Genomic DNA, 10,917 nt, shown 5'->3' with positions numbered 1-10,917 from the left:
AGGGGAGAGAAGAGAGAAAACGCAGTGGAAAGTGAGCGACGTGCCGCTGCTCTGCAAAGCACCTGCAGTGACACTGAAAACCAGCTGAGAGTGCTCCGATTGATTTATGGTTTTGAATATTTTTCAGATCATTTTTAGTAATGGCAGCGCGGCGTACGGGTGTGTGTGTGTGTGTGTGTGTGTGCGTGTGTGTGTGTGTGCGTGCAGAGAGCATCGCAGGCAAAGGTAAACAACTATAAAAGCAATTTCACAGCATCTGCGTAGGGGGGTGAGTTTTTGTATAACCGCAGGAGACACATATGTACAGTATGCTGTGGAATTATAACATTTTTAAGATTGCTGTACGGCGATGAAAAAATAGAACCACAACAGAGGCTCATCGGGGAATCTGTAATCTGGGAAAAAACATCAAAGCTTTGAAGTACAAAACAGATGAGGAAAGCCTCAAAACACACACACACACACACACACACACACACACACACGCACACACACACACACACTGCACTCCACTCAGTTTTAACATGTTTCAAATGAGGATGACCTGTGCTTGCAGTGTAAGTTCCTCCACTGCAGTTTCTTAAAAAGGGAGCATAGTGGTTACACTGTTAAACTTCTAGTTAAAAGGAGAAGTTGTGTCTGCACAGTGCAGAAAAAAATATCATTTGGTTGTGTAACCAGTAGTTTATATAATTTATTTGTAAAAAAAAAAAAATTACATCCATTTGGAATTTTATGAGTCTAATAGCCGACTGCTGCAGCAAAGCATCCCGATGCCGTGACGGTTTTCCCTGCTGCAATACTTTACTTGTATGTGGTTTATGCAAAACATGTCCTCTATCCTGATGTCCAGATAATGTACGTTTTGGTTAATTTGAACGTAACACAAGATGTTCAGCCAGTTTAGTGTTGTAGAAATTCATAATAAAAATGAATATGCTGAGATGTTAGAAAAATCACAAGCAGCTGTAGGTTGTCTTAATTATTTTTCAACAGGGAGAATGTCTTATCCTGATGTAACWGCTGTTTAAAAGAGAACAATAAATGTAAACTGAAGTATGAAGCTAAGGTGAACAAAAAAAGGATACTGGGAATAAAACAGCATCAAAACGCAAGAAAATCTGTTTGAAAATGATTTCTTGAAAATTTCTCTCGTTTTCTCTTCATTTTCTTTAGATTGTTTCGTTATGCCAGCAAAGTCTTCGTGGCACAATCTTGACAATGTCATTTTGACATAAATCAGCTCCTATATTATGTAGGAGGGGATGTATCACTGTGTGTGTGTGTGTGTGTATGTGTGTGTGGACAGATTGAAAATAAGAGAGCAGAAAGAAAATGGTGGCTGAGGAGAAACCTGCAGTCTTGCAGAGGTAATTTGGTTTCCTTTGCTACACAAGGACACTCCTTTGGAAACACTGGGCAACTCCATTTAGTTGTGTCAAAGAAGCCAGCAGGCTTAGCAAGGATTAGACAGCAAGCACAAGAAATCCGTCTGCCTTTAATAGGAACAAGCAGAGCAGCGAAACCGAGTCTCATCAGCATAAGGAAATTATAGGTCAGTTACAAAACAAATTTTTTGGCCTTTGAACACATTTTCACAAGGCTTCAGCCTCCTTTCACAGATTAACAAAGCTTATATCTGGTCTCAGATGATACAAAGGAAACCTACACAGCAGGAACTGAGCTTCTGATTTTCGTCTATTACTTTATACATGACACATCAAATGCGARCATTTCTTTGTACTATGCAGACTGTTAGTTATATCTACCTAAGTTACATCTCTCCAAGACAGAACTATTTGAATTGTTTGTTTCTCTTCTGCCTCACAGACAGAAACACAGATATCACGAATGAGGGATTTTACAACCAAACAGAACATAAATCATTGTCTTTCTTGATTGTCTTAAATGATAACAAACATGTTTTTAACTGTAGTATTGAAAAAAAGAAAAAATACAGTGAAAACTAAATCTCCACTTCTTTCTGTTTCTGTACTTTCTAATGTAAGCAGTGCAGCACAGCTAACCCATACAGGAAGTTGGAAATGCACTGGTTACATTCTCATAAGCTTTTTATTTTTTATTTTTTGCCATGTGGAAAACAATGTAGGTAGATAATTATTGTGGTACATGGCTAAATGTCAAATAATGTTGCTGTGATGCCATATTTGTTGACCATAGATCTTTAAAGGGACACACAAATGTTTGTGATGCTTACGTARAGCACAGGGAATTGTCACGATGGAAACTTTAGAAGAAGTGTGAAGCATCCATCAAGAAAAATGGATACCTGAATGAAATAAGTGTCACAAAACTGCAACACTAAAGTAGACAATGTGATATTAATGAAATGTGTTTTTTTGTTCTATCAGCATATTCATGGCATTTATTTTAAGTATTGGTCTGGGATTCAGTATCACCAATGGTCTTGTATTTAAAGATACAGATCTGGATAGAGATGATTACGTGTTGTGAATCATTATCCATTATCCATGATTGCTTATGGGATGGTTTTTGCTGAAAGAGTTATAAATGGATAAAAAAAATGAGGTTTCAGGCTGTTTGTGTTGTCATTATGTGTCTATCCATCCACTACCAACCTGTGATGGTTTTGTTATAACTAATTCTGAGTAATTTTGAAAGTTTGAAGCTAAAAAGTAGAGAAATCATTATAGACCAAATCTGTTTGGTCTTAGATGAAATGTTTATGCCTTTACTGCTATAATWTCATAATATATTGYGAGYAKTATATAAGTGAACCAGTTTTGCAGCAGATAMAACACAGCCTGAGGTAAGGTTTCTCCATTTAACACTTAGCTTGTGATAAGAAAACACATCCGCAAAAAATTAAGCCCAAACTTCTTGGATCATCAGTTTAGACGTATCTGAGAAAAACTGAGAGAAATCCCATCATGTCAAAAGATTAAATTCTGGCCAGCCTCCGGCCTTCCTCAGAGGCTAAAAAAATCCTTGGCAGAACTTTMGCCATTAGATTATAGAAGCGGCTCAAACCCCAACAGCGCCTAGAAGATTCAGTCATCTTTATTACCGGGAGCAGATCTGACACCTTTATGCTCAGAAAGACAAGGTCAGGTAAATAACACTGTGCTTAAACCCAAGCCGAACAAATCGCCGCGGGGTTAGCTGCACTAGAGCCCCAGCTGTGGGCAGCTCAAGGCCTCTCTGGGGCGTCTCGATGGTCAGGGTTTCCTCCCTCCTTCCAGCTTACGATGCGAGCAGCAGGACGATGATAATCGGGCCAACATGATGGATAAGAGCAGGAGGGGGATCTTTCAATCAATCTGTCATCCGCAGTTCCTGTTTCGTCTGCAGGAAGCACGACTGATGTTTCGGTCAATACTGTCATGGGGAGATGTATGTGTATGTTTCACCGTTTCTTCACGGGTTTTTATCTAGTTGGTACAGATGGTGTCATGAACGTGTCGGGAAGATCGGAAAGATACAGTTTCTTATTTAGTTAGATGAAACTATGTGTAGTTTAACCACGTGAGCTCATTATGAAGAATGTAAAATGGCACCATCTGCTGCCTGGAAAAACCTGCTGACAGAACAAAGGCTCACGGGGGTCACCTCTTTCTACACATMTGTCTGACTTCTCCAATTTAAATACCTAAAAAAACAATCTTTTATCAAAAGAGTCTTCATTGACTGAAAAAATATGTCAGAYAYGGGGTTGTGACCTTGAAATTWGCTGTAAAGATTCTCAAAACAGCGTCTGMGGTTATATGRACCTTGGATCTTATCCCTAGTGTATCTCTAAATCAGTGGTGCCCAAAGTGGGTCTTCGAGGGCCGGCATYCTGGATGTTTCAGTTCTCTCCCTGGTGGTAGTAACAACCTTCTCAGMATGTCCAATGAGCCATCATTTGATCCAGGTGCGTTAAACCAGGGAGAGACCTAAAACATGCAGGAGGCCGGCCCTTGAAGACCCACTTTGGACACCACTGCTCTAAGGGTGCGCTCACACTGCAGCCTGAAGTGACCCAATTCCGATTTTTTTGACGTAATGCGACCTGTATCCGATCTTTTCATGGCAGTGTGAACAGCACAGGTCGGATTCTTTTACAAATGTGACCCATATCCGATACGACCGATTCAAATGCGAACGTTCAGGTCGCATTCATCCGTCACTGATTCTCAACAAATCTCACTATTCTCCATCCTGATACGTGCAGGTGGGAAGAAAAACAACAACCATGATGGACTATGTAAGGATTAAGTTGTTAATATGTTGCACCGGCCGGACAACAACTTCAAGTATATAAGCTAAGCTCCACCGTTAGCTTCCATGTTTACATCCGCAAACACTGAGCACTTCTTCTTTTTATGGCGGTTRGCAGAACACTGADAACGCTGACGCTATTGCGCCCTCTAGTGTGCATGCGGGACACTTTCAGGTTGTTTCCCCGTTCACACTTCAGAACGCATACAGGTCGCAATTACTGGCAGTGTGAACGGCCCGGCAAAAAAAATCTGAATTGCCAAAAAAAAATCAGAATTGGGTCACTTCAGGCTGCAGTGTGAACGCATCCTAAATGCACTCAGATGGGGAAAAAGAGCAGAACTCATTGAAATTCTTGCTTTTTCTTATCTATATCGAAGATAAACTTCGTACCGCTCCTTCTGTGCCAGTGACTTGTGAAAYTACTAACAGTTCAGTTTAAGTTACTGCCATAAACTTTGATGAATTTTAAAGATAGACCAACACAAAGTAGGGCATTTTTTAAAGTTGTCAATACTGCACAAAAAAATCAAGTTCGACTCCATCCACCTTCCCTGTCCTGTCCACTCAATGCTACACAATAAAACACATGGTTGTATTAAAGTAAGATAAAGTTTAAAYGGTATGATTATTTCTGAAGGTACTGCAGCGCCACATAACATGTAATTAGTGTTTTAAAGTATTTATAGGCCTAATACTTACAAGCCAACTCAACAAGGAGAAACCACCCACTTATCCCTCATTAGCTTTTGGTGAATTAACTGAGCTGTCAATTAATCTTGACAAGTAGTGGGCACACTCCCTTTACAATAACTAGGCATTGTAATAGGGGGCTCATTATGAGTAACATGATGTTCCAGATGGTTTGTACCGTCAAACCCATCTGGGAGGTCAGCCTTCCAAACAGTTTGGGAAAAAAGCACGCAGGCTTCAAATCTGCTCGCTCCAGAAAGCGGTGAGTCATCTGTCTGTCACTGCTGACGGCTAACAGAAGCCGCTAATAAATCATATCCTCACAGATTTCTGTCCGCAGAAAAGCAAAAGCTTCTTTTGTAAACATCAAAGACATTCGGGGAATATTCTYTGCCCCTTTGTCAATAAAGAAATCGAGCTTGATGCAACGGATGCAACTGATGCAACGCGACTGAAATCTTTTGCRTTGACAAAAGTTGACAAATCTGCAGCTGTGAGTTAAATGTGGCAGACTGGTTGGTGAAAGTCCTGTCCTGTGAAGAGTTTGGTTTTAGATAAGAACCAGCTGAAAAGGTGTGTATCAGTTGCTACACACTGAAACCTCGCACAGCGTACCTTACAGTTCACACTGATGTCCGAGGCATCTCAAGAACCAGGTTGTTTTGGTTCACAGTTGCTAATCTGCTTTACTTCATGAAATAAAAATTAATATCAGAGTCGAAAACTGTCAGTTGCTCTCATTAGTTCAAACTACATTAAGAAAGAGTAAGCAGGACTCTTATGATTACTGAATGTATGTATTTTTCTTTTTTCAACCAAAATGCCCAAATGAATGGCATTTTGTAAAACATGAAGTTCTATCACACATTAAATATTCCTGTTACTTTATTGTGTTACTTAACCTGAGTTTTATGAATTGCATGTTTTATGAATTGCATGTTTTATGAATTGCATGTATACTGGGATGAAGACCGTAAAACCTACAGCCTGTTTCTGTACATGTTGTCTTTGTCTCGTCATCGGAGTAGCACCATCAGTGCCCCCTAGTGGTCAGATAATTATTAGCTGGATTAGTCAGAAAATACAGTTGAAAGCTGATATTTTCACACTACAAAAAGACAGAAAACCATTTTTCCACCCTGTGACATCAAATCTGATTAAACCTTTTTTGTTTTATCTCAGTAAATATTACAAAAATTATTTCTATTTTTCTAAATGCCATGATTGGTGAGTCAGTTTGGGAAAGCATAAATTATCTTGCCATGGSTTTGTTAGGTTTTCTGGCTCATTTGTAACATTTGAATGTCTTGGAGGGCCACTTGTAGATATTTTTGACATATTGGAAAAATCAAAAGAAATCAGACAAGATATAAAGGTAACGCATCCCTCTTACTGTTCAGGAAGGAGRTGGATTCTGTCTTGCAATTTTGATATAAACTGTATTTATCAACCCCAAAACAAAAGTTAAAGATCTTGTGAAGATGCTTGCTGAAATGTAAAAAAAAAAAATTATGTATTGTGTATCCATGAAGTTTCGTCCAATTCCCCTGACAAGTCAGCCATTTTGAGCATTCRGGTTCTAACTAATTATCTCCTAAGTTTACCTCTTCTGCTCATCTTAATTAAATTCAGTTTAATTACAAAGCACCGATTCAAAACAAATATCATTGCTTGGCACTTTGCAAAAATAATTAAATCAAATCAGACAGACAAATTCGGATACAATCCAATTTAATCACAAGCAGTGCAGACGGTCAGTTTATTATTCAAATTTGCAAAGAAAGTTTTCTAAGGAAGCCCAGGAGATCGGATCRTGTCACAGTCTTGCAGCAGTCACTCCTTCAGAAAGATGTTTGTCCTCATAGTAAAGTAATGAAATAAACCTGGTACAGCAGCAAAGAGCTGTTTGCTACTTGAAAATAAGGCAGTTTAATGTCGATCTAACCAGAATGTGCTGATTTTTCCCCTCTCTGCGTCGTTTTTAGACCAAACAGGTTTCCAATTATTTTACGACCAGGAATATGTCACATTAGTCAAATAARAAAGACGCCTACAAAACTGAGGAAATATGTCACAATTTCTAACGAGTTTCTTTTTTTTTTTTTCCAAGAAAAACAAATCTACTAACCTTCTGAAGCGCTGCACTTACGACCTCGCTCTCAGTTTGGGTGGTGTTTGTATCGGTTGGTGTTTGCATCAGTCTGAGCGTCTGCTGCTTGGGTTCCACTGTGGGGCATATATTACTGTATATATTACTGTTTGAAGGCCAGACCTGCAGCCTCTGGGTTTAACGACACGGAGTGAAATATCCACAGTGAAGTAGACCACACCAGTATTCAGTCAGCTGATTTATTCTGCAGCTCCAAATGTGGAGATGAATCAAACACCTCCAGAAAATATCAAATCCACCGGAAAGAAAAACACATGGAAGTGTTTCGCTGTTAAGGTACTTCGTGTTTTTTTAATATAACATCAATCATATATTTTTTTTTTATGTAGATAATAAAGATATGTAAAAAAAAAAATCCCTCTCTGTGCTTGGAGTGCACAGAACTTCAGACTCAGTCCARATTGAACTTTTGAAGAAACAAAGTGTTGCAGTGGCCTTTCATAAAGAGCTTTTTTTTTTGTTTGTTTCTCTGCAACAGGAAACACAATTTACTGACTCCAAAATCTATTATCCTGCAGCCCAACCTTATTATTACACTGACTGTTATTACTCAGTACCTGTAGCCTGGGCTTCTCTGTGGCTCTGATAACACTCGGCTACTTTCATCACACAATAAAGGGAGATCTAATGCTCTCAACACACAATCAACTGCCTCATGATTGTACCCAATTTCTTTTTATCTCATGTGCAATTTAAGATAATAGTTTGATTCATAAGATATGACTCAACTTCCTATTTATCCAGCACATGTCCTGCTGTGTGGAGAGTCTGCCATGTTGTAGAGGTGTTTTATAGGAATTTGTGATAATGGTGCAGTAAAAGTGGTGCACGGATTGTTTTTATTGTTTTATTGTTGCTATTGCTGCTGCGCTCTCTTTGTTCCTTTCTTTCCACAGAAGCTTTGCGACACATTTAAAAAGTTTTCACCCATCTGAGGTGTTTTACTCAGTTTRCTGTTYTTATGAATCAATCGTAACCAACAAAATTGGRCTTTCATAACAAAAACAGGTCTGGTTTCTGCAATATATTCCTTCATTCTCCATCGCAAAACTGTTCAAGCTGATGGCTTTACCCGAACTGCAGGGGACGGTCAATGCTGTATAGATTTTTCAGWATCCATCCCCTGACTTATACATTTGTCTTCATGCTGTAATTGCAGCCAGCAATGCTGATGAGCCACTGACTGGACCTTCCAGACACAGGTGCCTTCATACTRCAATCAATAGAGACACTCGGCSCACTTATGTGATCTCCCTTCCGGTCATTGTGAAACTAGTAGCACCAATTGACTGGATCTCTGTTGAATTAAGTCATTGAATATTTATTTTGTAGCCTCTGTGTTTAACTCTTTCCTGTCCTTTAAAGTTATTTCGTTCCGATGGAGGTATATTCCTCATTTCCCTTTGTTTTTGGTGGTATTTCGCTCTAATGTTCCTGAGTGTTCAGATAAAACGTGTTGGATGCCATAGTGAGGTTTTTTTCTGCTGTAATTGTTCAAAAGTCTGTGAGAACTTGCTGAAAATTCATGTCACCAGCAGAGATGAAAGGTCAGACCGCTACTGGGAGGTGAGCCAGAGAGAAACATTACTGAGCAGCATTATCTCTTACCAACTGTCTTCAGTGCAAACACACCACGGTGTGCAAGCAGCCAGAGGTTACTGCAGGATTCCTTCAGTTCGAATTGGGGGCTTCGCTCAGGTCATGCAATACATTTTTCAAGGCCATGGGTTTCTCACATGAAACCAGGATTCCTTTTTAAAAAAAATCTTTATCCAGTAAAACAAGATAGAAGGGCTTTATGTGTTATATATCCTGTTTTGAAAGGCGTCTATAGATTRAGGTGTATGTATTGCATTATGTGGAGACAGATTGATTCTTTTGTTGTGTAGCTGTTTTCAGATTCTGAGGAGTAATTATGACTTCTTCATGTATTTGTTATGGAAAGAAACTAAACAAAAAAGAATGAAAATCTAATAACCGTGGAGCAGCAGTTACTGAGGAAACCACAGAACCGAAATAAAAAAAGTCCAGCCTGGTGGTACCTTCACAAATATACATGTTGTGTGATTTCTCTGCAGAAGTTTCCTGCTTTCTCTTACTCTAATTCAGTTCCGTCTTTATCTCTGCTTTGGCTGTTCGGGACCGGATGGTTTTAGGGCTCTAACTTTGTTTTCATCTCTTTCGGTTCGGGTTTTGGGCATTTGCTGTGTCTTTCTGGGATGAGACCCAGGTCCCTCCTGATTCCTGGCAGTCGGAATGTGGCAGATGTCTAAATTCACACCATGCACAGAGCTGCTCAGGCATGGAAAACAAAATTAGTCCATTTGGTCTGTTTACTAGAGGGGATTTCTGGAAAAGTTGCAAATTTAAAAGTATCACCGCCCAGTTGCTGATGCTACTGTTTGCTGGCTGTGATATGAAAATATTTCTCGACTGATGTGAATTAAAAATTTGTAATCCCAGATTTCAATTCTCTTACATTCACTTGGAGGCTGGATTTTAAATGTTGGGTTAAAAGTTATATTCTTTTTTATGTACTTTTAGGGAGACAAAGTTATGCTGACATGCACTGTCTGGCCACTTTATTAGGAACACCTGACTACTGCTCCTGTAGGCTTCAGGACCACTCCTCAATCATTTTTGGTCCACAATTACATGACGGAATATTACATATTTGTTCATAATGTGGATTTTCTGTTCCACCACATCCCAAAGGTTCTCTACTGGGTTTCAATTTACTGAATGAGATTTGATTATTCGTAATATTTCATCATTAGCTTTTAAATGAGTAGTTATTCCAAACAGTGAAACCTGCTCTCGAACAGAAAATGTTAAATTTTTTCTTTAAAATAATATGTTCACTCACTACAAATAGCTGCATCTATCCATAAGAAAACACACACGCACACACACACACACACACACACACACACACACACACACACACACACACACACACACACACACACAAAAGATTTGGTAAAGTGCACCTCCAGGAAATCTTCTGGCTCATTTTCAGGCAGGATTTGAAGTCCTGATGAAACCACTTGAGTATCCTGCACGTCCCAACTCATTCATCTCGCAGCAGCACAGAGCCGTCCAGATGATGTGGCTTGTGTTGGCCGTTTCGTTGCGTCTCCACATGTGGGCCAAGGCGTGGGGACGCTGCAGCACCTGAGGCGGGAGGCAGAGTGATGCAGATGATTAATGCTGGCAGGGCAGAGTTGATACACGGTAAACAAACAAACAGGCCGCCCAAGTCGCTGTTCTGAGGAAGCGCCGACTGGCTCGTGCCATCTGTTGTGTGAATAACTTTGCCTCTGCATGCATGTTGGCATCAATAAGACATGAGGACACGGAGAGAGGGGCAGCTCTTTGATTTTTAAATAAGTCTCCTCCACATTGTGTGCATACGAGCTGCATAAAAACAGCCCAGCAGTTGGATTTACACATGCATTCCTAAATAAAYAGGTGCTGTTTAAAACAGCTATTGCAATGCATGAAGCAAGCAATATTCATAATCAGTCGCTGCATTCATGAAACAAAKGTGTTTAATTTGTTTTACAGGTTTTAATTTTAGTTAATGATTTATGGGTCTGTAAGGCTTCACGGATTTCAAGTAAAAAAGTTTCACAGCTAAAAGGCTGGACAAATAGCACCCTCTGGCGGCTAAAACAGAGAAAGCATCTATTTTAACTTCCTGCGGGGGAAAAAAAACACAGTTCTGCACATCTTCCATTAACATTACAATTGCACTTCTACAATCATCAGAGCAGCAAAATCAGGACAAGAAAAAAAGATGGCATAAGTGC

Source organism: Poecilia reticulata, linkage group LG19, assembly GCF_000633615.1.
Source record: "Poecilia reticulata strain Guanapo linkage group LG19, Guppy_female_1.0+MT, whole genome shotgun sequence".
Lineage (NCBI taxonomy): Eukaryota > Metazoa > Chordata > Actinopteri > Cyprinodontiformes > Poeciliidae > Poecilia > Poecilia reticulata.
Note: the sequence above shows the minus strand (reverse complement) of the source record.